The sequence below is a fragment of the Saccoglossus kowalevskii genome, chromosome 5 (genome assembly GCF_978046115.1).
Source record: "Saccoglossus kowalevskii chromosome 5, keSacKowa6.1, whole genome shotgun sequence".
Taxonomy (NCBI): Eukaryota; Metazoa; Hemichordata; class Enteropneusta; family Harrimaniidae; genus Saccoglossus; species Saccoglossus kowalevskii.
In genome coordinates, this window is record NC_140645.1 from 12275197 (window position 1) to 12301132 (window position 25936).

Here is a 25936-nt window from a genome sequence, read left to right on the forward strand (position 1 = left end):
TAGATACAAGTTAGATTTTCAATTGATCGTGTATATAGTGTTATACATGTTTTATTTTATATTGCATGTTTATATTATATTTTCGTGTTTTCAGTGAGTGTAGAAATAAGTTACTGTTGCAATTCGCGGCAAAATTTACTTACTAATAAAGTACAAAATCAGAAACTTAAGATTTAACTTTACCTCAAAATAACTGGAAAATTGTTTCTGAAACCTGACAGTATTCTTTTTGACAATTGTTGTCGAAGGTATTGTCATTGAGACAATGACTAATTCATTATGAGTGATTTGGGGATTCCCTTATACAGATATTTTATTATAGACAAAAGTAGGTATTTGCCATGAATATGTAAAGACGATTTAGTCTCTTTGTATGACTGATTATTATTTTACATCTGTCGCCGTAACGCCATAACCTGCCATAATTTGCGGGATTGCATTATACCAAATTATATTTTTTTTGGGGAATTTCAAACATTACGCGCGTAAGTGTCCTCTATTAATGAAAACATACATGGCAGCTCACATGGTTTGACAGGACCCCACACAGAGTAGATGTACTCAGACAGGACGTGATCGCACCAACCGAAGCACATACTCCCGTTGTACTGCCTCCATGCATACTTTGCTGACCCTCGCAATAACCTCATATTATTTAACTATTTGTTTAGTTGTTGTTGTGGGTGATTACAGAACAAAATTTCCGAATTGTTCTGAATATCATCCTGACGTACCCGGTATTTGAAGAATATGTCTAAATAATTATTAAATGACAGAAAATATGTGTATGAAAGTTTGAGATTAGCTGCTGAGATAAAAAAAACATTTATTGTATATGAACTCTGGTGATAACTGGCATGAGTTGCACACAACAATAAAACAATCATGAAAGTACATATTTATTGTCAACTTCGAATCTGTGGTCATAAAAATGAGATAACTAATTAACTATGTGTCTCATTTATTTTATTTAACAGAATCATTGATGGCATAATATTATTTTACTAACTTGAGTGTACGCAACTACCAATATACATAAATAAATGTTAAAGCAGTTGTATGGTTATTATGTTATATCCGTTTCTGACTATCATATATACTTATATATATTCTTGTACGGCTAGCAGCAGATGTGTTGGCACTGTTGCTAATAAAAGGTACCAGCTCGTTACTGATTCTGTTGCACTTTCAATCTTGTAATGTTTTCAATTGAGAGCTACTTGATGATGTACTCGAGGATCCCACAACTCATATCAATATCATTAAAAACTATCATGCTAACATGAAGAAGATGTACGACGACCACTTTGGGAAAACAACTGCCTTCCAGATGTTCTGTATTACTACTCTCAAATATGAAGGCAATGTTACATCAATGATCTCGTGTCAGTAGATGTCTGGAAGCCACTTGATTATGTCTCAGAATAAAATATAAGACTTTAAATATATTGAGCCGGATGTGCTTACTCTAATATTTTTACGATTATACCATAGCGTCCACCATATCAAATTGAATGAATTTGTTTTTTTGTTGTATTGTGGGTGTGAGAATTGGTCACTGACTAAGTATGTATTTATAGGCTATTACAATTACTTACACAAGGATGTTTGTTGATTTTTTTGCATTCGACATAATAATACTAACATACCATAATGTGTTTATATTCATTTAGATCTTATCTAAAACTGCGTCATGCACTGAGGCCTTTAAGTCAACCATACAACACACTGTGTTGCGATCATTTTTCACCGAACGCGTTTGTTAACTTGCTATCTATTTGCGCAAACTAACAATGGCATTCTAATCACTCCACTATGAATATGAAGCAATATATTGTAAAACGACTTCATTTATCAGAATTTGAAAAAACAGTTTAACTAATTTCAGAAATTTAACAAAAGTGTACAACTGATTATAGGACAGTGAATAACGGATCAACACTTTTTGTGTTCGTCAAAATAGCATCTACTATATCAGCTTTCAATCAAGTCAGTTTCATTTTTAAAAACATGGCAATTGTGCATGTTAAAATTAATGCAGACAGAAAGTCATACTTAGTTGCAGATAGAAAAAAAATTGTATGATTGACGTTGAACAAATCACAGAGTTAGGTGTAAAATCGTCTTTCCTAGTTCAGAAGTGTGATTTCAAAGGAATGTGTATCGGCCCTGATAAATTTACTTGAACTATACTAATGACAACCAGACTTTATAATAACAAAATTACTCATCATGGAACTCACTGGACAACAAAACAAATATGAATCACATAACAGTATGGTAAATTGTATGTTTTCAGGCAATCTATTTAAAATATACCAATGTAATGTGTTGACACAAGCTTTTTTTTCACGTGTGATTTCCATTAAATCACCAGTGCGTTGAATTTCATTATATTGGTGCAACAAGAGTTAACACAATGTAAACACTACCTCGAGAATAACAAGCAAAATGTCAGCATGTGGTAAAATTGCTAAAATTAAAACTGGAATCATTGTCTATAATGTGAATCCACCAATATATTCTGTAAAGTTTTATCGATTGTAAGAATGTGTGTTATGTTACGTGTTTGTATACAAAAAAACATCGAATTTCTATATTTAGAGTTTGTTAAGACTAATTTAGTAATAAATATTTATCCCTTATATCGACTTGTCAAGAACAGACAGTCAGCCATATTGAAATTAGTGTTTCTTAAATGAAAGCATTCATACGATATTTTATCTTCATCTATCCACTCGCAATTCCCTGAAGGTAGCACTTCAACAAATCGGCCAGCCATATTGAAACTATAACTTATTATGTTTTGGTTTAAAGTAAGATATACAGGTGTACATACCCTTCAATAATTTAATTTAATTTCAGAATTAGAGCTGAATCACTACCTGAGAAATCATATATAGTATTTCACTGCGCCAAGGCTACAAGATCTATAGCAACAAGTTATGTGGCATGCCCCAGTATGTTTTCAGGTGAGTGAACTGTATACCATCATTAATTAAAGCATCACGTGATATTCACTGCTTGTAATATTTATGAATTAATTTTAATAATTTAATTTAATTTCAGAACTAGAGCTGAAACACTACCTGAAAAATCATATTTTAAAAGATTTCAACTGTGGCTAGACTGACCCCGCTATGGCTACAAGTTATAAGTCATGCCATAGTATGTTTACAGGTGAGTGAATTGTATACCTTCATTAAGTAAAGCATAAATAGGTACTCACTGATTGTAATATTAATGAATTAATTTTAATATATTAATTTAATATCAGAATTAGAGGTGAATCACTACCTGAGAAATCATGTTTTAAAAGATTTCAACTGTGGCTAGACTGACCCCCCCCCCCTATGGCTACAATTTATAAGTCATGCCATAGTATGTTTACAGGTGAGTGAATTGTATACCTTCATAAATTAAAGCATAACTAGATATTCACAGCTTGTAATGTTAAAATGAATTAATTTTAATAATTTAATTTAATTTCAGAATTAGAGCTGAATCACTACCTAAGAAATCATATATCGCACAAGTATTTCACTGCGCCTAGGCTACAAGATCTATAGGAACAAGTTATGAGGCATGCCCCAGTATGTTTTCAGGTGAGTGAACTGTATACCATCATTAATTAAAGCATCACTTGATATTCACTGCTTGTAATATTTATGAATTAATTTTAATAATTTAATTTAATTTCAGAGCTAGAGCTGAAACACTACCTGAGAAATCATATTTTAAAAGATTTCAACTGTGGCTAGACTGACCCCCCTATGGCTACAAGTTATAAGTCATGCCATAGTATGTTTACATGTGAGTGAATTGTATACCTTCATTAATTAAAGCATAACTAGGTATTCACTGATTGTAATATTAATGAATTAATTTTATTATATTAATTTAATATCAGAATTAGAGGTGAATCACTACCTGAGAAATCATATTTTAAATGATTTCAACTGTGGCTAGACTGACCCCCTCCCCCTATGGCTACAAGTTATAAGTCATGCCATAGTATGTTTACAGGTGAGTGAATTGTACACCTTCATTAATTAAAGCATAACTAGATATTCATTGCTTGTAATATTAAAATGAATTACTTTTAATAATTTAATTTGATTTCAGAATTAGAGCTGAATCACTGCCTGAGAAATCATATATCGCACAAGTATTTCACTGCGCCTAGGCTACAAGATCCATAGGAACAAGTTATAAGTCATGCCATAGTATGTTTACTGGTGAGTGAACTGTATACCTTCATTAATTAAAGCATCACTTGTTATTCACTGCTTGTAATATTAGATCTGTTTATTTTTTTAAAGGATTACTCTCATTAGTAAATAGTGCCCTCACTCAACAATATTTAGAATGAGTGGTTGGTCAAAAGTTTGATGAGTCAGGTGCATATATTGACTAAGCTTGTTGTACATAGATGCAAATGAGTATCCATCAATCAATGCTGTAGGGTGTACTATTTTTTATAGGTTGAAATCTAAATCTCGAGATGGTGGGTTCCTGTTCCCTGCCGAAAACTGGGAGACATTGGGTCTCAATACATAACCGAATTGGAATGTATTGCATTTGGGGAATTGTTATGTTGGTGATAAATGCTGGAACGCAATATTCAATATTAGAAGCAACTTATTGGCTGCTAAAGCTCTTCTATAGTCAATTCCCATGAGGCAATAACTGTTACCTGTTCGCACATCGGAATATAACGAATGACCACTTCCAATTACATAGAGGCGAAGCCAAATGTTAATTAAATATATTCATGCAATATTTTGATCAACGTGAGTGCCTATTTATTTGGCAACGATCCTGCCCAGTTAGTATTAATGTCATTCAGACAGATTAGTTTCTAATATATTGTGGTAGTTTTTCTCACTGCTGTTCAAATACAATGTTTGTATCTTATGAACTACAATAATTTGCCACGAGTATCCTTGCGTTAAATCTATAACGAATGTGTACATATAGTTCATTTTTATACACGGTTGTATAATTCACACAAGATTTATTGTAAACAAACTCGACAAAAATATGAAAAGATTTTCTAACAAATCCCAACGTAGTTGATTCGGATCAAACAATGCTATAAGTTTTATCAGACTTTATAATTAGCAAATGCTTCCGTAATTAACTAATCAAACGCTCTTATAGAATTGAGTTGTAATGTAGAAGACAGACGTTATTCAAAATTAACATTGGTAATTTCTATGAGTCATTTGGTATTAGTAAGGGAGTAGACATCAAATAATTGATTATATAGAGTAACCATATATTATAACAGTCGTATTTTGGTATTTTTACATTGTTTACATGTCTTACTATATAATAATATTACATTATGACATAATGGACAAGTGATACAAAATTAAAATGTAATTATTGACATCTAGAAGTATTATACACTTCAAATTTTACAATGTTAAACTGCAAAATTTGTGTTCATGTTTGTCTACAAAAACTATTATGAAATTTACAGTTATCAGAAAATGGCAACACACCCATGTATTTATTAGAGGTATTTACAATACAATAACTGTTATATGCTAAAAATATACTCACATTTCAAGTCTGCTGGAGTAGCTCACCCGCCGCTTTATATATGTGGTTTACCATCAATATTGGATATTATATTTACAGAAATATAATGCGTTTGTTTTTGCACAAAATCATGTCATGTAAAGAAGAATATGAAAAGTGTGAAACAGTAAAATAAAAAAAAAACATTAAGAAATAAATTTACCATTTAATTGTATATATAGGTATTTAAGTGTACTCACATTCGTTGTCTTTGCCGTTATTTCTGCTTATCTTCAGATATCAAGATCGTGTCTGCACTATGACATTTTCTCTTATATAAGACTGGCCATCCGTAGAATTTAAAATCAACTATTAATAAATTACCATACCTATTCTCAATCTGAATGCAAGTGCAATATTTATAAAATACTATGAGGTTAAGTATCGCACTATGTTGTTAACAATAATGTAACTTTAATGGATGAAAATGAGGATGACAGACAGTCACATATTGATTGATGGGAAATGTAAGGGTAAGTGTTACCACTACGATACAGAATAATACAATATTAGATTTTGATTTTCTTGTTCAGCTAATAAGGCCATAGAAATTAAGTATTTTTCAATTAATTGTTTTCCATATTCACTTGTATCTTATGCTCAAGTTATCGTGCGCACTTCGTTGTAATATATTTATGACTGAGAAATCGTTCGGAATGTCTGTTGGACTGACCACGTGATGTGATGGTGAAACTGACAAGTTTGAGCTGTGAATCACCAGAAAGTCGGGAATTATCTGAAATTTTCCATGACTTATTTGGGGGATTTATTTTCTACATTTTACGTATTCTTTATTGTGAGGTTCAGTTCATTTATATAGTGACCTCGCCTGACATTTCGTGTAATGGTACTTTTGGTTCCCATTAATCATAAAGTCTGTAAGGGTCTTAATTGCAATATAAATATATGATGAACTAGGAAACTAATACATGATGGCGGAAACAAATTACAAAAGAAGTTATCACTATTTTTAATGTGAATAACAGGGTTACACAACTTCGTCTAAATTATGTTTTTGATGTTTGTCAACGACATTAGCTCAACTTATCTACCATAACTCAACTTATCTAAAATAAATCTCAGTTTATATCATATATCATTAGAGGGTGCGACTGCATTTTTTATGTCCCTAAAACATTAGTCAGAGAATCACTTTGTTCAATAACGTTAAAAAATGAAATAAATTACAATGAAAATGACTGTTCAAACATGGGTTATTTCCAAATTTGCATTTGATGTGTGCCGTGAGATTTTATATATATTTGTAGATACAAGTTAGATTTTCAATTGATCGTGTATATAGTGTTATACATGTTTTATTTTATATTGCATGTTTATATTATATTTTCGTGTTTTCAGTGAGTGTAGAAATAAGTTACTGTTGCAATTCGCGGCAAAATTTACTTACTAATAAAGTACAAAATCAGAAACTTAAGATTTAACTTTACCTCAAAATAACTGGAAAATTGTTTCTGAAACCTGACAGTATTCTTTTTGACAATTGTTGTCGAAGGTATTGTCATTGAGACAATGACTAATTCATTATGAGTGATTTGGGGATTCCCTTATACAGATATTTTATTATAGACAAAAGTAGGTATTTGCCATGAATATGTAAAGACGATTTAGTCTCTTTGTATGACTGATTATTATTTTACATCTGTCGCCGTAACGCCATAACCTGCCATAATTTGCGGGATTGCATTATACCAAATTATATTTTTTTTGGGGAATTTCAAACATTACGCGCGTAAGTGTCCTCTATTAATGAAAACATACATGGCAGCTCACATGGTTTGACAGGACCCCACACAGAGTAGATGTACTCAGACAGGACGTGATCGCACCAACCGAAGCACATACTCCCGTTGTACTGCCTCCATGCATACTTTGCTGACCCTCGCAATAACCTCATATTATTTAACTATTTGTTTAGTTGTTGTTGTGGGTGATTACAGAACAAAATTTCCGAATTGTTCTGAATATCATCCTGACGTACCCGGTATTTGAAGAATATGTCTAAATAATTATTAAATGACAGAAAATATGTGTATGAAAGTTTGAGATTAGCTGCTGAGATAAAAAAAACATTTATTGTATATGAACTCTGGTGATAACTGGCATGAGTTGCACACAACAATAAAACAATCATGAAAGTACATATTTATTGTCAACTTCGAATCTGTGGTCATAAAAATGAGATAACTAATTAACTATGTGTCTCATTTATTTTATTTAACAGAATCATTGATGGCATAATATTATTTTACTAACTTGAGTGTACGCAACTACCAATATACATAAATAAATGTTAAAGCAGTTGTATGGTTATTATGTTATATCCGTTTCTGACTATCATATATACTTATATATATTCTTGTACGGCTAGCAGCAGATGTGTTGGCACTGTTGCTAATAAAAGGTACCAGCTCGTTACTGATTCTGTTGCACTTTCAATCTTGTAATGTTTTCAATTGAGAGCTACTTGATGATGTACTCGAGGATCCCACAACTCATATCAATATCATTAAAAACTATCATGCTAACATGAAGAAGATGTACGACGACCACTTTGGGAAAACAACTGCCTTCCAGATGTTCTGTATTACTACTCTCAAATATGAAGGCAATGTTACATCAATGATCTCGTGTCAGTAGATGTCTGGAAGCCACTTGATTATGTCTCAGAATAAAATATAAGACTTTAAATATATTGAGCCGGATGTGCTTACTCTAATATTTTTACGATTATACCATAGCGTCCACCATATCAAATTGAATGAATTTGTTTTTTTGTTGTATTGTGGGTGTGAGAATTGGTCACTGACTAAGTATGTATTTATAGGCTATTACAATTACTTACACAAGGATGTTTGTTGATTTTTTTGCATTCGACATAATAATACTAACATACCATAATGTGTTTATATTCATTTAGATCTTATCTAAAACTGCGTCATGCACTGAGGCCTTTAAGTCAACCATACAACACACTGTGTTGCGATCATTTTTCACCGAACGCGTTTGTTAACTTGCTATCTATTTGCGCAAACTAACAATGGCATTCTAATCACTCCACTATGAATATGAAGCAATATATTGTAAAACGACTTCATTTATCAGAATTTGAAAAAACAGTTTAACTAATTTCAGAAATTTAACAAAAGTGTACAACTGATTATAGGACAGTGAATAACGGATCAACACTTTTTGTGTTCGTCAAAATAGCATCTACTATATCAGCTTTCAATCAAGTCAGTTTCATTTTTAAAAACATGGCAATTGTGCATGTTAAAATTAATGCAGACAGAAAGTCATACTTAGTTGCAGATAGAAAAAAAATTGTATGATTGACGTTGAACAAATCACAGAGTTAGGTGTAAAATCGTCTTTCCTAGTTCAGAAGTGTGATTTCAAAGGAATGTGTATCGGCCCTGATAAATTTACTTGAACTATACTAATGACAACCAGACTTTATAATAACAAAATTACTCATCATGGAACTCACTGGACAACAAAACAAATATGAATCACATAACAGTATGGTAAATTGTATGTTTTCAGGCAATCTATTTAAAATATACCAATGTAATGTGTTGACACAAGCTTTTTTTTCACGTGTGATTTCCATTAAATCACCAGTGCGTTGAATTTCATTATATTGGTGCAACAAGAGTTAACACAATGTAAACACTACCTCGAGAATAACAAGCAAAATGTCAGCATGTGGTAAAATTGCTAAAATTAAAACTGGAATCATTGTCTATAATGTGAATCCACCAATATATTCTGTAAAGTTTTATCGATTGTAAGAATGTGTGTTATGTTACGTGTTTGTATACAAAAAAACATCGAATTTCTATATTTAGAGTTTGTTAAGACTAATTTAGTAATAAATATTTATCCCTTATATCGACTTGTCAAGAACAGACAGTCAGCCATATTGAAATTAGTGTTTCTTAAATGAAAGCATTCATACGATATTTTATCTTCATCTATCCACTCGCAATTCCCTGAAGGTAGCACTTCAACAAATCGGCCAGCCATATTGAAACTATAACTTATTATGTTTTGGTTTAAAGTAAGATATACAGGTGTACATACCCTTCACAGTTATTTTGAGGTTTTGATATAATGCTCGCCATCCCATTTGTGTAAAAAAAAGACTGAAATAGCAAATTGTTAACATTTCAATTCCCCCAATTAAATGTTATTCAATATATGTATAAACGTCATATTTACTATTAAAATAATATATAGCTATCAGAATGTACAACATTACCAGAATAAACGTGACCAGGGTTCAAATAAGATAAGATTTGCAAAATATAAAGCTAATTTTCCAGTGTAATTATATGTATGTAATTGTTATATAACACGTTTGGTTTTAACATTACAGTTTCACTGCAAACTCATTCTACTAGTCAGATCATTATTTTACAAAACGTAAAATAAATTTAATACTCATTTACCGATCTAAATTTAAACGTAATGTTCTAAATTCACAGGATTTAATTCTTTCATATGGCAGTAAACACACACACAAGAAAAACATGTTGTGTTCACTACAAATGGAAATATATATATATATTACTTCCCATATCGTCGTAGTTAAATAAATGTTATGTATCATGTTGAGCAGCCAATCTCGGATCGTTTGAGGAAAATGCATTCCGATACTGTTGAATACGCTATACTAAAATATGAGTTGTGCCCAGTCGTGAGGAATTGATTCCAATGCATTTTATTCTGTTCCACTTAGTCCCATACATGAAGGAAATATGGTTATTACTTTTTATGTGTCTCTTTGTGTGTGTATAATGTAGGATTGAAGGTGAATATTATATTTTAGATCATTTGAGTGTATTCGTATTCAAAACCCCAACGTGCAATACTAACATCGGTTTACTAACACAATTCCTAATATCTAACACTATTAACACTTGATACTATTGCCAGGTTTCCATGAAATATCGTCAATAAGTAGAAAAATGTACAATAGACTATACTGTATTATCGCAAACTTTGCTCGTTTATTCAAATGATTTACTCCTTCAAGTTGTACCAGGTACTACGAAACCAGTGTCCAAGAAGACATGTAGATCTTCTGAACGGTCATCATGGTTTTCACTTGTTGGCCCATTATCTTCAAGTTGGATATCGGATGATAGCTCGGATAGAGAAACTCGCTTACCCCCAAAGCTCATTGTCGTAGCGACCATGCATATTAAAATAAGCATAGGAACACGTGCCATTTCTAGAAGAAAACACATAAAAATAAAATGAAACTTTCTGGTGAATTTACTCTTTTTTATTCGTTGTATTTTATTCAAAAAGAAAGTTTTCATACTTTTGTGGTAATTGTGTATCAACATCATGGTCGTCACTGTATCATGAACATAGAAAGTAAACAAATTTATATTAAAAAAATAGATAATTATTTAATTTGAACAAAACCAAATACTAAGAAAACTACAGTCGTTTTGTTTTCATACGTCGTTATTTACAGTTACTATTACTTGTTTGTTTAAATATAGAAGTACTCATGCGTTAATTGAGCACGGCGTATTGTGTTTGCATTAAAGAATGTGGTAGACTCTCAGGACCTGAAACGCTGACTACTCATTGCTTCGTAAGTAAAATGGGTTGTAACTTCTGTAAACTATACTTCATACGTCTTTATTTACAGTTACTATTACTTTTTTGTTCATATAGAGAAGTACATCTGCGTTAATTGAACATGGTGTATTATGTATGAATTAAAGCATGAGGTAGACTCTCACGACCTGAAACACTGACTATCCCACTGCTTCGTAAGTAAAATGGGTTGTACATTCTCTATTAATCAGTTGTATTCAAAAATTGATTTAGTCAACGTATTGTAATATTTCTGCCCTTCTTTGGAATACACAACATGTCTTTTTTTACTCTTCACATAAGTTGTATGTGTGCATACGACACATTATGTCATACAGTTATAAGCTTTAAAACAAAAGGTGCTTTGAGAATACCTAAATAGAAGTACAAACAAGAATATATATATATATATACATGTTGAACCAGAATAACAAGTTGGGTTATGTGCATAATTGTGATATACTGCTCCCCAAATTTATATTGCTAAACAAATATATATAAGCCTATTTCTAAATACTCTTCTCCACAGCCAGCTGGCGCTCAAGTGATAATAAAATAAATGCGCCGGATATTTACTATATGGGGCCGCCATCTTGAATACGACATGAAACTAAAGAAAGAGACAAGTTGTGACAAATGATGAAAAATATACCATTTTCAGAGCAAAACGAACCGTTGTGATAATATAAGCTAACCGCCAACAATATTCGGTCGATTTTACCTCAAAATATAGCAAGGAGTAGTTTGCAAATATTAATGCTACTTCTTCCTGCAATTCACCATGTCAGGTGGATTATAGAAGGAACATGTGACTATATTTTTAAGTAGTTACGTTATATAGTACACAAAATAAAACAGTAGAATCAACATCATACACGTTGTAACTTAACATAGATATGTCTACATGGTTCTATGACACATGTTAAATTTAATATAAGTGTAGCATACCTTACACCTTTACTAACCCTAAGCCATGCAACTGTATGTTGACATCGATTGACACACGCACATACACATAATATTATGAACTACATTGGAGCAATAAATTCCAATTTCACAGAGTTCGCAAATTATATGTATAAAATGTCATCCATTTTTGTTTATTGCTTTTATTTAGGCATTTATCTGTATTTCACTGTTAAATTATTGTGCGACTGCAAACGTTATGCTGTTCTACGTTATTATATTGTCAATAGTACACTGTCAGTTAATTGCCTTATAATATATATTATTTTTTTTCATACGTTCATGATACTGGGCGATTCATTGGTACGTATTGAATTCAGTCAGAATTACAACTATTTGTCTTACAATTACCTGTTATATTTTAATTTTCAGATGAAAAAAAACAGTAGTTTTGTACAATTATAAGAGCGAGTTACGTTTAATTATCGGCTATTCATCGTAAAATAGAAAATATTGCGTTATGGTGGTTAATAACCTCAGCTCAGCGATAAAAATACGTTTGATTTCAGAAGACCGTCCCAAATGACTCTAGGCATTAAAGATTTTATGCGCGGATTATTATTTAACGCACTTGTGACATGGCCGTTGTTGACATTGTAAACACGTTTTGGTATTTAATAGCATTTCTTTTTCATCTAATTTGGCAGTAAGGTGTTTTGAAAACCGATGCATTCAAGGTATTAAATATTGTTTATGTATACATGAATGGATAGTTAAATTGTCAAAATATTCATTATATTACGGTACTAAAGTTTCTAAGGTCACAAGCGACATGACCTGAAGTCAGTGTTACACGCGAAAGGAATTACACTTAGACGTTATTAACATTCAAAAATAAATTAGCATTTTTACATTGATATGTTTAAATTAGAACAATTTAGTGTTAATATGGTATTATGTGAATATAAAAAATTGAATTTCCGTGTGCTATGCGACACTGGCTAAATATATATATATCAATTATTTGCCTTTGAACTATAATTTCAGAACCAATTTTCGTATTGTATTCGATGCAGTGAAACACAATAAAAACGTTGCCCTTTTACAACATACGCGGCATATAATGGCCATACAACTCTAAAATATATTTATAGTATAATGCTCTTAATCTGAAAATAGAAATAACTGCGATACTGTGCAAAGCTATGTGTAGACATGTATTATCTTTAGAATATTTTTTTTTTTCAAAATCATACGAAAATTGTCTGTGTTCGTTCAGAATCACGGCCATTAATAACATAAGGGACGTAATACGCTATTTCTACATCGTGTTGAAATTGATCCAAATATAGACATTGATCAAAAGAACAGTGAATTGGTGTTGTATGCTACCGTTTTAAAGGAAATCGATATAGAATTTAAAGAAGGGAAAGTAGAGACCTACGCCGCTTACTTGAAATTTCAGTAGGTACATTGCTGCTTTACGTTAGGGAGAATGACAAAGTTGGAGATATATCCATTGGCTAAAATTCAAATCTCTTTGTTCGCCATTATCTGTTACTCCTGTTTTGTTTTCCATTGTATTTTAAACACAGCGACATCCACCATGGCTATCAGCTACAGCGAAAGCCACAAGAAATAGCTTTTTCGAAGCTATCAGACATTGATACACTATAGTACATTACATGGATATAGTTGGAAAATGTTTTCATGTAAAATCTGAAATACATAATTGCTGAACAATATTTTAATTTGTTCCGACCTGAATGAATTACGTTTATTTATATTGAACAACTGTTCTGTTTTCATTGCAATCGTAAAAATATCGCCTGTTACCGAGTGAATAAAATAACACCAACAATTTCACCGATATTTTAATCTGAACACTTTAGTAACTCGTGATATTTTCACTCCTATACCAATAGAAATTAATAGATACCATATTTCATATACACTTGTTGCCAGGTGTTTATAATGTACGAGCGCTTTGTGATATTGGCTAAATATGCAATATGGAATATAACAATTATTTAAATTAGAACTACTGCAGGACCCCGTATAATTCTCGATACAGTTAAAACGTTGATATTCTACTGAATACGTTACGTTTACTGGAAGTACCACTGTAATAGAACTATAATATAATGCCCTTAATCTAAAAATAGAAATAAATACGCTACTGTGCAAAGTAATGTGTAGACGTGCATAATCTTGTGAAAAGGTTTCCATTTATTTCAAAGTATATTCAAAATATTTTATTATGTATGCAGACGGGATTGTTATGATTAATTTTGTGAAATGTACATTCCAATGCGGAATGACGCGTTACTTTATCACGAATAATCTAATGATTAACAGTCAATTTTGTCTTGACAAATATTAAATACTGATCTAAATGGTTATTAAAATCAGTACAAACCAGACAATGTACAAGTTGGCGCCACTAGATTTCTTCCGTCGTATAGCAATTATATAGATGACATACTTTGATGTAGTTGCCGTGATATTTCTTGAGAGAGCCTATTAGTTTTTGAGTTGTTTTTTATTCGGCGCATAGTACATGTGTAACATATTGTAAACTGTAATACATTTTTGCACATAACGCATAATCACCGGGTCTATTATTGCCGTCATCAGTGCCTTGAATTAATGTTTTGTAAAATAGCATTCCAACTACACAAAACGAAGATTTACAAATATTATACCAGCTGCACATCAACTTGACACAACTTGGAAATCCTAGTTGTGTTCTGAGTTTCATTGTGCTTGTTTATAGGAATAATGCATTATGGTTGTCAATCTACGGAATGTGGTAACAAACGCAAAGGCCGTCTATTTAAATACATGTTTTCCTCGTACTATCGTACAACACTTATATTGCTCTCGACGAACATTTTTTATTTGTATCGATCCTTTTCATGGCGAATTATCCACAATCTTCAAGTATCTTTTATGGTTATATTGCATCACAAATCTCCCCGTAATTTTTCAGCAGCTTACGCAAGGATTTGTTGTACATGTTCGTACGACAGATTTTTATTTACTTTTCAGAACGTAAAATACTTGAACAGAGCATTACTTAAAACGTTTACATTGATATCCGAGGCAGCATATTCCTTGTATTTAAACGGAATGTAATATTCAAAAGTCCAAATGTTTCAATTAGAACAAATTCTTTGTGAAACCAAATATTAAAGATGTAATATTAGCTCGAACCGAGTGAACCAAGTTACTGTCTCACTACTTTCTGAACTCATCTATAGTAATTATTTTGGCAGCTTAAGGATTACCACCTCTATCGGCACATGCTGAGAGACCGTCTGAGCGTAGTTATTATCAGCAATTTAATTGATGTTCACATTATAGATTTACAACTATCGACATTATGCATATTTTATTTTTGGACCACATTGTTACAGACCTATACTGAAAACGACAAAAGAGGGTTTTGTTCTGTTCGAATGTTAAAAGTACGTCCACGCATATTCAACGATTGCGAAACTACGTCCGGAATTTTTCGCACATTTTTGTGATGTATGGTGATCTAAAATAAACAAATTCCATGCGAGTCAATTCGATTGAAGATGACTCAGTAGCTAAGCTCTCTGCATAATTTCTCTTTTTTTAAAAGTATCGTCAAGAGAGGACCTCTCTTGAAAGCAAGTAAATATCGATTAGATTATGGCTCTGTTTGCTGGGGAAACAGAATTTTCTAAAATATTTAATCACTTACAACTCAAAAGATATAGGCGAAATTAGGATTTGAGATATAGCAAGTCAAAAATTAAGGAAACAAATGTATTGATTCGACAAGTCCAAAATGGGGACATTTTCGATATTAACAAGTCGTTTCAAAATTCGTTTCAGTTTAAAACTCGCTTAATATTTAACTCATGAAACGATGTTGTCAGACGAAATCTAACTGAACTAAAACTTATGGTATAATTAGTAACTTGTTATCATTGATGTCACGAGGTCACAGGGTAAAATATTAACCAAAAATGCTAAATAGTAAGCAATACGTTTACTACCTCGTGTGCGGGTTCTTAACCAATATAAAATTACACAATTCGTGGAACACAGGTATAATTTAGACTGATGGGCTCCAGTAGTGTTCAATATGAGTATATGCACATATAAGCAGCAATAATGCACACCGGCCAATCTTACCCTTACGACACTACACATAAATTACGTGAAACCATGGTTTATTAGGTACACAAAACATATACTTGCTACAGTTCTCTCCGTCGGTATCGCCCGTCCTTACAGAGGTTCATCACTACACGCGGCCCTCACCACGCACCAACGCAACTACTAGTATGTTATTGGTAAGAGGCGGGGGTTACGATATTTCACACTGTAGACACCACAGCAAAGTCGGTAACGATCCTGTGACCATGGTAGGAACGGCGTACCCTACTAATCACGTATATCCTAAAATGTTGCATAAATAAACTGGCCAGGAAAATAACAATTCTAAAAATTAACAAGATAATATAACTTAAACCCAAGACTAATTAGTGTGTGTGTAGGAATGTTCGGTACCTGACGTTTCCAGACGTGCGTCGAACAGTGTCAGTCGGCAGCGTCGCCAGGTGAATTATAAGAAGCCAGCGACTGTAATTAGCGACTTGAACTCTCCCTTCTCGTCCACAGCGCCAAGGCTTCCTTCCCAGTTAGAATTCAGACTGATGTTCAATGGCGGGTTCGACTATGGTTACCGTAGTATGCGGTAGTACTGCTCGCTGTTTCCAGGGTCGTACAAAGTGTACATGTCGGTCATGATCTCAAGCAGCAACAACCGAGCACCACGCTGTCTCCGTTTTTAAATACCCTGCTATCACATGGCTAATTGTGTCAATCGCTAATTGGTCCGCGACACCTGTTCATTCATCACATAGATACTCGTCCAGCAGTGTTCAAGTGCGACTTCGATGTCAAATAATAGGTACTTTCTGTACGTGTAGTGACAAATGCTGCTACCTACTGGGCTATAAAACCTACCTCTGGGCTTTTGTCAATTTATACTATAACAATGAATTAATAAATATAACATTACATAATAACAAGCGTGTTCTTTTAATAATATAGTTTCTGATATGATTCAAACACCTCGTGACATACCCCCATGATGTAACCATGCCATTAAATATGGTATTATGGTTATGTCAACAATACAATTCATTGAAGTCACGGATCAGGTAAATTACATATAACAACAATTTACTATATTAAATGCAACACCATATTGGCTATTGTACTAAAACCTCAGGATTTCTGCTTAAATAATCTCCCCCTAGGTTATGATTACCCTTTATACTAATTATTCGATAGAAGAATGATTGAAGATATATAGCCCATCGCATAATTCGACTATTAGAACATTCAGCGGTTTTCATATAGACTAGAGGCTTGTGGTCGGTTTCAATCGAAAATTCACGGAGGTATAGATATGGATGAAAGTTTTTTATTCCCCAAACTATGGCCAGGCATTCCTTTTCAATCACCGCATAATGCGACTCTGCGTGGCTCACCTTCTGGCTAGCATACGCCACTGGAAATGCAACATCATCATAATATTGAAACAAGACCATTCCAAGGCCCGTTGCCGAGGCGTCCGTCTGTAGAACGAAAGTTCGCTCAAAATCGGGAAGTCGCAATACAGGGGCAATACTCAAAATATTTTTGAGCTGTTCAAATACCAGCTTATGGCAAGGCTCCCAATCGACTTTCCTAGGTTTACCCTTCTTTGTAAGTTCGTGTAGAGGTGCAGCAATGGCAGCAATGTTTGGAACAAATTTGCAATAATAACCCACTAGCCCCACAAATAACCTAGCGTTAGTTACTGTCAGGGGTCGCGGAGCATTCTGCAATGCACGAACCTTTCCTGGGACTAGAATCAATTGGCCTCCCTTACTACATGGCCAAGAAATTCAAGCTGAGTGAAACCAATATAGCATTTTGATGGTTTAGCCGTTAAGCCTGCCTTCTGGAGGCGATTCAATACATCTTTGAATCGCTTCAGATGGGATTGCCAAGTCTTGCTATATATCAAAATGTCATCCACTAAACTAACAACCTCTCCTTCAGTACCCATCAGAACCGTTCGCATAGTGCGATTGAACGTACTGGGACTATTTACAAGTCCAAATGGCAGGTAACGATATTGAAAAAAACCAAGTGGGGTAAAAAATGCAGTTTTGACTTTCGCCTCAGGAGCTAAAGGTATTTGCCAGAACTCTTTAGTAAGATCAAGTTTGGTCAGGTAATTACCATCAGCCAATTGTGCAAATAATTCCTCTGGGTTAGACATTGTCTCAGCATCGAATATTGTGATCTTATTGAGCTTTCGGAAGTCAGTACAAAACCGAAGACTTCCATCAGGCTTCTTAATAAGCACAATGGGTGAGCAATAAGGTGAATAAGACCGTTTAATGATTCCTAGTTCTATCATATCACGTACTTCTTTAATCACAGCGTTACGTGTTGCAAAAGGGGTACTGTATGGTTTAGAACGTATAGGGTCATTTGAGGTCAGTTGTATGTCATGGCACCCGATGTTCGACTTTCCTGGTATGTCTGCAAGTGTAGCAGTATATTCTCTCAATATCCCTTGTACCTCTTTAATCTGGGAATCGCTAAGTTCAGAACCCAAATGCACATCTTGAACGTTTTCTTTACCGCATTTTCTTTACTAATTATATCAAGTCCCCATTAATGTGCTCTGGACCTTCTACGCCATGGTCGTTAGTTATGACTTCAATCAAGCCAGTAGACACGCACATAGAAGTGTCCTTTGGTACAGTTGAAGAATTAGTGTGTATGTTCGTGTTTGCATTATCATCAGTAGAGTATCTTACCTCGTACTCTTCAACAGATTGACATGGTACAGTTTACCAATACCATCCTTTTCTATACGATAATCATTCCGCTCGATTCGTTCTCTAACACGATAGGGTCCTTGCCATTCCATCCGCAGCATATCATGGGTGTAGGAAGCAACTACAGTACCATCTCGCCTGTGTTGAAAGATCGGGGATTTGTACGTTTATCAAAATGGACCCAATACCGATCACTGGACTTGCTCAGTTCTGTCTGCGCCATTTTACAAGTTTCCTCCAATCGATTTCGTAGGTCAATGACGTATTCATATGTACTCTTAACTTCTGTGTTTGTGATCTTTTTTGTCCACAGCTCCCGCATGATGGTCATTGGACCCCTTACTGTTCTCCTATACAACAGTTCAAATGGGGAGAACCCCAAACTGGCTTGCGGAGCTTCGCTGTATGCAAACAATAATGGTGCTATGTAACGGACCCAGTCCTTCGGTCGCTCTCTACACATGCGTTTGAGCATGGACTTAAGAACGCCGTTAAAACGTTCACATAGGCCATTTGTTTGTGGGTGATATGGAGTCGTGATGAGCCGTTTAATTGACAGGAGTCTACTAATCTCTTGCATAACATCACCAACAAACTTACGACCTGTGTCAGTGAGAGCCTTTTCAGGTTTACCAACACGACTATAAATAGTAACCAGTGCTTCTGCTACTACTTCAGTAGAGAACATTTTTAGAGGTGTAGCTTCAGGATAACTGGTTGCATAATCAACCACTGTAGGTATATATTGGCACCCACTAGTAGTAATTGGTTGGATTGGCCCCACCAAGTCCTGCCTACCCGTTTGAATGGAATATCAATTAAGGACATGGCACTAAGTGGCAGGAGTCACATGACCGACAATACCGTTTAATGTCATCATGCATCGCTGGCCAGTAGAATTGGGAAAATATTTTATCTTGTGTTTTCTGTACACCCAAATATTCCCCCACGATGGAGTCAAGGCCTAATCTCATGACATCAGATCGAAATGTAGAAGGAACTACCAACTGACTGATAATGCGCCTAAAATCAAAATTAAGTGATCGAAATTTTCGGTACAATAGACCCTTTTTAACATGAAAACTAGTTATATTTGATTTTCCTGTCGCTACCGGTGTTTTCTCAGATGCATGCCTGAATAATCGCTTTAAACTCGAGTCATTTTGTTGTAATTCACGCAAATTGTCAGGGGTCAAGATCATGAGTCTTGAATTCAGGTACCACTAACTTCTGCGTATGCTTTTTGGTCCGAGACTGTGTTCTTGTCTCAACACCTTGTGTAACCTCAAGTATTTCCAGCCCACTAGACTGGTCATTGGCACCATCTTGCATAGTGGTCGAGAGGGTCTGTGTCACAGGGTGCTAGTTGGGTTGAGCTAAGGTTTCAAATTGTCCCAAACAAATGACACCCATAACACCCCTGTGAACTGGGTCCTTTAATAATTCGAAACTTAAGACAGTTGTATAATTTATATGCGACATAAACAACAAGTACACGCTACACGAGTAAGGCTTAAACAACGTACTTTATTCCACACACCTAAAAGATGGGCAGGAAATGCCTGACCCGTTACAAGGGGTAGTGGGGTACACGTTGTGTTGTTACACAAAAATATAACACTAGAAATATAATTCAGTAATAATATTGTAATATTTCCACACGGGAAAAGGGTAGGCAAGAAATGCCAAACCCTCTATAAAGGGGTAGTGGATTACGTTATACTATTACGGGGAAATGCCTAAATCGATAATGTAAATAATTGTCTAACATAGAATCTTGCATGCATGCATAAAACTAAGAGACAAACGTACATAACAAACAACGGACGCAAATAATATACTGGCGATCGGATACAGCCCTACAGCCCTACCTACATACAGTTTCTTCAAACTAGATGAAAACGGGTCTTTGCATGATAACGGTGTATTTTCCAGCGAGTCTCTGCTAACGGTGGCGACGACGGTAATTACAAAACGCAGTCAGAAGCACTGTAGTCGTAGAATACACGCTGCACACTCAGTCGAGCACGATACCAATCAATTACAGAGTTTATCTGTCCAATATTCGTAACTTGTAGAAGGAGAGTGGTCCGGGTGGATTCCCTTGCACCGCAGTACACCTCCGTAGCCAGTAACATAAATTAGAAGGCACATCCAGTTCAGAACCAAAATCGGGAATGTCATTCACTGGCGAGTTTCCCCACTCGTTAACTGCAGTAGGCCGGAATTGGCCAATAGAATTATCTTTATGATGCACATTCCGTAGATCACAATACATTAATTTGTATGACAATACACAGTGTATTGTTCTAACGTTACTTGCAAACGCGTGATTAGTAGACACGTAAAAAATGGTATACTGCCAGCAACGGCGAACGGACGTCCTCCAGAATAGATCACAAACTCCCATGATGCAATATTATTCAATGGCTTACTGTGGTACCTACAAGATCGGACATCCACATTTGATAACATGAACGTTCAGATCGGGTTCTATCAAAGTCCGCTTCCCTAGTGCTGACTAAAAGAAACATCTTGCCACTCTATATTTAACAATTATCTATCGCCAAAAACAACATTGCCTATCTATCGCCGTAAGACAAACACAAAACGCCACCATCACGACATACAACATAAACATGATTTAATGTTTGACATTCGTGACAGTCTGCTAGCTTACCCTCTGCCACCTGTCCCTCAGGATTGCCACCCGTGTTCACCATGTCAAAAAACAAGACTTGCACCTACATAATTGGTGCCATATTGGGCAGGGGTTAGGGAATCTCCCTCAATCCTCAGTCCACCTGTCCACCTGACTGACCCCTCGGGTCTTTGTGTTTGGACACTCATATCTGTGTCATTGGGAATTTCACCTGAATGTTTTGATTTAGTGACATTCACGTCACAAGGAATTTCACCTCCACTATAAGTACCACAATGCCGCTCACATGAAGTGTGAACATCCATTGCTCCCAGAAAACTACCTATCAGCACATCAAAGAGGGGGTTGGTCATGCATGCAACTTTGACAATTCCAGTGTAGTACGGAGTGCGGACCTCCAGCTCGGCTTCAGGGACTCGTTTCCATGTACCATCTGCTAGTACACAAGTACGATGTCTACCAGTGAACTGTGAGGGACGTACCAGGTTCTTTTGAATAACTATCCCAGAACACCCTGTATCCCTTAGTACTGTCACTTTCTGTCCATTGACCATGCCTTCAGTAGTGGGCAATTTTAGTCCCGCAACCTGTTTATCGAGTTTGTGTTCTATTACCTCTGAACATGTTTCAAATGTGTCAACAGGTTGACATGTTGAATGTGTGTTGGTGGTAGTTGCATGTGGTATAATGATGCACGTTGATGTGGCAGTGGTCGGAGAATCGAGAGAATGAGTCATTTTCTACCGCAACTCCACAAGTGGCTGTTAATAATTTGCCATCTTGCCCAATTTTGGCATGAGTCTTTCCGCTTATGCCCGACACGTGAACATCTGTGACGTGCCTCATTCCTGAGGTCAGCAAATTTTGCAACTTCACTTGAGTCTTGACACTGGTGTTCCCTCAAGAACACTAACATTTCAGGGCTACATGTGCTATAATACTGTTCACGCGAGAAAAAGTCTTTCAGTGCCTCCACAGTATTCAAAACACCTGCCATATTAACCCACTGTGTCAAGTAGTGCTCAAGTCGAACTATAAATTGCCTTGCAGTCTCAAATTTTGTCGGACGTGCCTGACGAAACTTGATACGATATCCCTCCTCTGTCAACCCATACGCCTTCAGCATAACACGCTTGACTACATCCCAGTCACGAGTCTCATCTACGGACAGTGCATCACAAACAGCCAATGTCTTCCCTGGTAATTGACCACTAAATGCCACACCCCAAATGTCTTGCTTCCACCCACAATTCTGAGCAAACATTTTCAAACCGATTTATATACATATCCATGTCATCACTGTCTTTAAAATTGGGAGGGGACTGAATTTTTGTAGCAAAGGGAGACGAATTTGTATTATTTTGCAATTCAAGTTTAGTCTTAAAATCGAGCTGAGCTAATTCAGTGGCAGCCTCTCTTTCAGCTTTTAATTTTGCAAGTTCAATTTCAGCTACTTGCTCTAGCCTTTCTTGCTCAAGTTTTATAGCTTGTGCAGCTTTTTCCCTCTCGAGTTTACCCTTTTCTTGCTCAAGTTTAACTGACTGGGCAGCCTTTTCCCTCTCGATTTTGACCACCTGTTCTAACCTTTCTTTCTCAGCTTTAGCTTTTTCTTGCTCAATTTTAGCAGCTTGTTCTATCTTTTCCCTTTCTGCTATACCTTTTTATTGCTCAATTTTAGCAGCTTGTTCTATCCTTTTTTTCAAGTCTTGCTCTCTCATATTCTCTCTTTGCCGCTCGTTCAGCTCTTTCTTTTTCAAGTATCGATGTATATAGGGCCGCCATCCAATCCTCTAACTTCTCCCCAGTTAACCCAATTTGACCCCCTTGAATTTGTAAATCGGCAACTGCCGGATTTTTATGTTTGCCATTAACATATACTTTAGCCATGTTTAGACTTTACTTAGAACGAATACTAGCACAGGGAAAATCTGAACGTGATAGATATTATACACTGTTGAGTAATTAATTAAAGTAACCAAGATATATGTAAGCGTAACCGGTTTAAAATGCATATAGTAATACCGTAGCCCACAGTAATTAACAGTATAGCGTACTGTATATTCAGTCGTACAATATCCCACTTCTGACACCAAATGTCACAAGGTCACAGGGTCAAACATTAACCAAAAATGCCAAATAGTAAGTAATACTTTTACTACCTCGTGTGCGGGTTCTTAACCAATATAACGATACACAATTCGTGTAACACAGGTAAAATTTAAACTGATGGGCTCCAGTAGAGTTCAATATGACTATATGCACATATAAGCAGCAATAATGCACACCGGCCTAATCTTACACATACGACACTACACATGAATTACGTGAAACCATGGTTTATTAGGTACACAAAACATATAATTGCTACAGTTCTCTCCGTCGGTATCGCCCGTCCTTGCAGAGGTTCAGCAATACACGCGGCATTCACCACGCACCAACGCAACTATGTTATTGGCAAAAGGTGGGGTTACGATATTTCGCACTGTAGACACCACAGCAAAGTCGGTAACGACCCTGTGACCAGGGGAGGTCACGTATATCAGTGCTCCTAAAATGTTACATAAATAAACTGGCCAGGAAAATAACAATTCTAAAAATTAACAAGATAATATAACTTAAAGCCCAAGACTAACTAGTGTGTGTGTAAGGAATGTTCGGTACCTGACGTTTCCAGACGTGCGTCGAACAGTGTCAGTCGGCAGCGTCGCCAGGTGAATTATAAGAAGCCAGCGACGGTAATTAGCGATTTGAACTCTCCTTTCTCGTCCACATCGCCAAGGCTTCCTTCCCAGTTAGACTTCAGACTGATGTTCAATGGCGGGTTCGACTATGGTTACCGTAGTATGCGGTAGTACTGCTCGCCGCTTCCAGGGTCGTACAAAGCGTACATGTCGGTCAAGATCTCAAGCAGCAACAACCGAGCACCACGCTGTCTCCGTTTTTTAAATACCCTGCCATCACATGGCTAATGGTGTCAATCGCTAATTGGTCCGCGACACCTGTTCATTCATCAAATAGATACTTGTCCAGCAGTGTCCAAGTGCGACCTTGAGGTCAAATAATAGGTACTTTCTGTACGTGTAGTGACAAATGCGGCTACCTACTGGGCTATAAAACCTACCTCTGTGCTTTTATCAATATATACTATAACAATGAATTAATAAATACAAAATTACATAAAAACAAGCGTGTTCTTTTAATAATACAGTTTCTGATATGATTCAAACACCTCGTGACAAGTGATATACAAAAAAATCAATATATGGTCATTCTTTCAAAATCACCTGATATAAACAAGACGTCGGTTTTCACTTTCACCAGTTTACAGAAACATGAAGCGTGGTATTCTGACACAAATATCAAATATTCTACGCATGCTTAACTATTGGTTGTCGTGTGATAGTAAGCTGGACTGAGATCGCAAATACAGCCACAACGTCATATTACCTGGTTTAGCGCCCTACTTACCAATATCAAAATGTATGCTATTTACTAGATTATCGCAGCAACCTCTGTTATTGACTGTACCGTAAAATACAGCCAAGTACCCTATGTTGGAAGTATTTTCGTTACGTAACGTTTTCGATTATAGATAAATATTCAAACCTCACCAACCACCTGTGCAGCTCAGCAGAAGAACTCCCCACACACGTATGACTAAACAACTGTATTCCAGTCCCGAGTCACTAGCCACAAAAATATTTTTTAAACTCGAGTGAACCAAAAAGAATTGGTTGGTTACGTCGAATTCTGATTGAATAATTTTGCATTCCGCATTATTAGTGTTGTTTGAGTAATAGGCAACAATTATTCAAAATGTGATATTTGGCACACAAGATTGATTTTACAATACTTAATTAAAAGTACTGAAAAGTTGAAGAGATTTATATTATATTATGACAATAAAGACAGATACATTACATTTGGTATTTGTGGAGTTTAAAGGTTTAAAGTGTAATGCATAGTTTTGCATATTATTTCTGTATCATTAGAACGATGACTAGATGCTGAGCACAGCTGAACTAGTACTAGTATTGTAAAATATAAAATGGTGTTTTGTTACAAAAACAACAATGTCCATTGTACATGTGATATATGTACAAATCTGCAAGAATAAAATGGTCAGATTTGTTTAATATACCCCCCCCGAACATACGAGGGTCAATTGGAACAAGATAAAGTAAATAGTTTTAATGTGAATAACAGGGTTACACAACTTCGCCTAAATTATGATTTTGATGTTTGTCAACGACAGTAG

The 25936-nt window shown here is 35.3% G+C and overlaps 1 long non-coding RNA gene across 1 annotated transcript; it reads right to left on the bottom strand.

Annotated features, from left to right (window-relative positions):
- Positions 1–10598: 10598 nt before the first annotated feature.
- On the bottom strand, positions 10599–25217 carry LOC144350773 (uncharacterized). Its single transcript, XR_014929499.1, has 2 exons — positions 25147–25217; positions 10599–10846 (listed from the first exon to the last, which is right to left on the bottom strand). It is a non-coding gene; the product is annotated as an uncharacterized LOC144350773 (long non-coding RNA).
- Between the last annotated feature and the right edge of the window lie 719 nt (positions 25218–25936).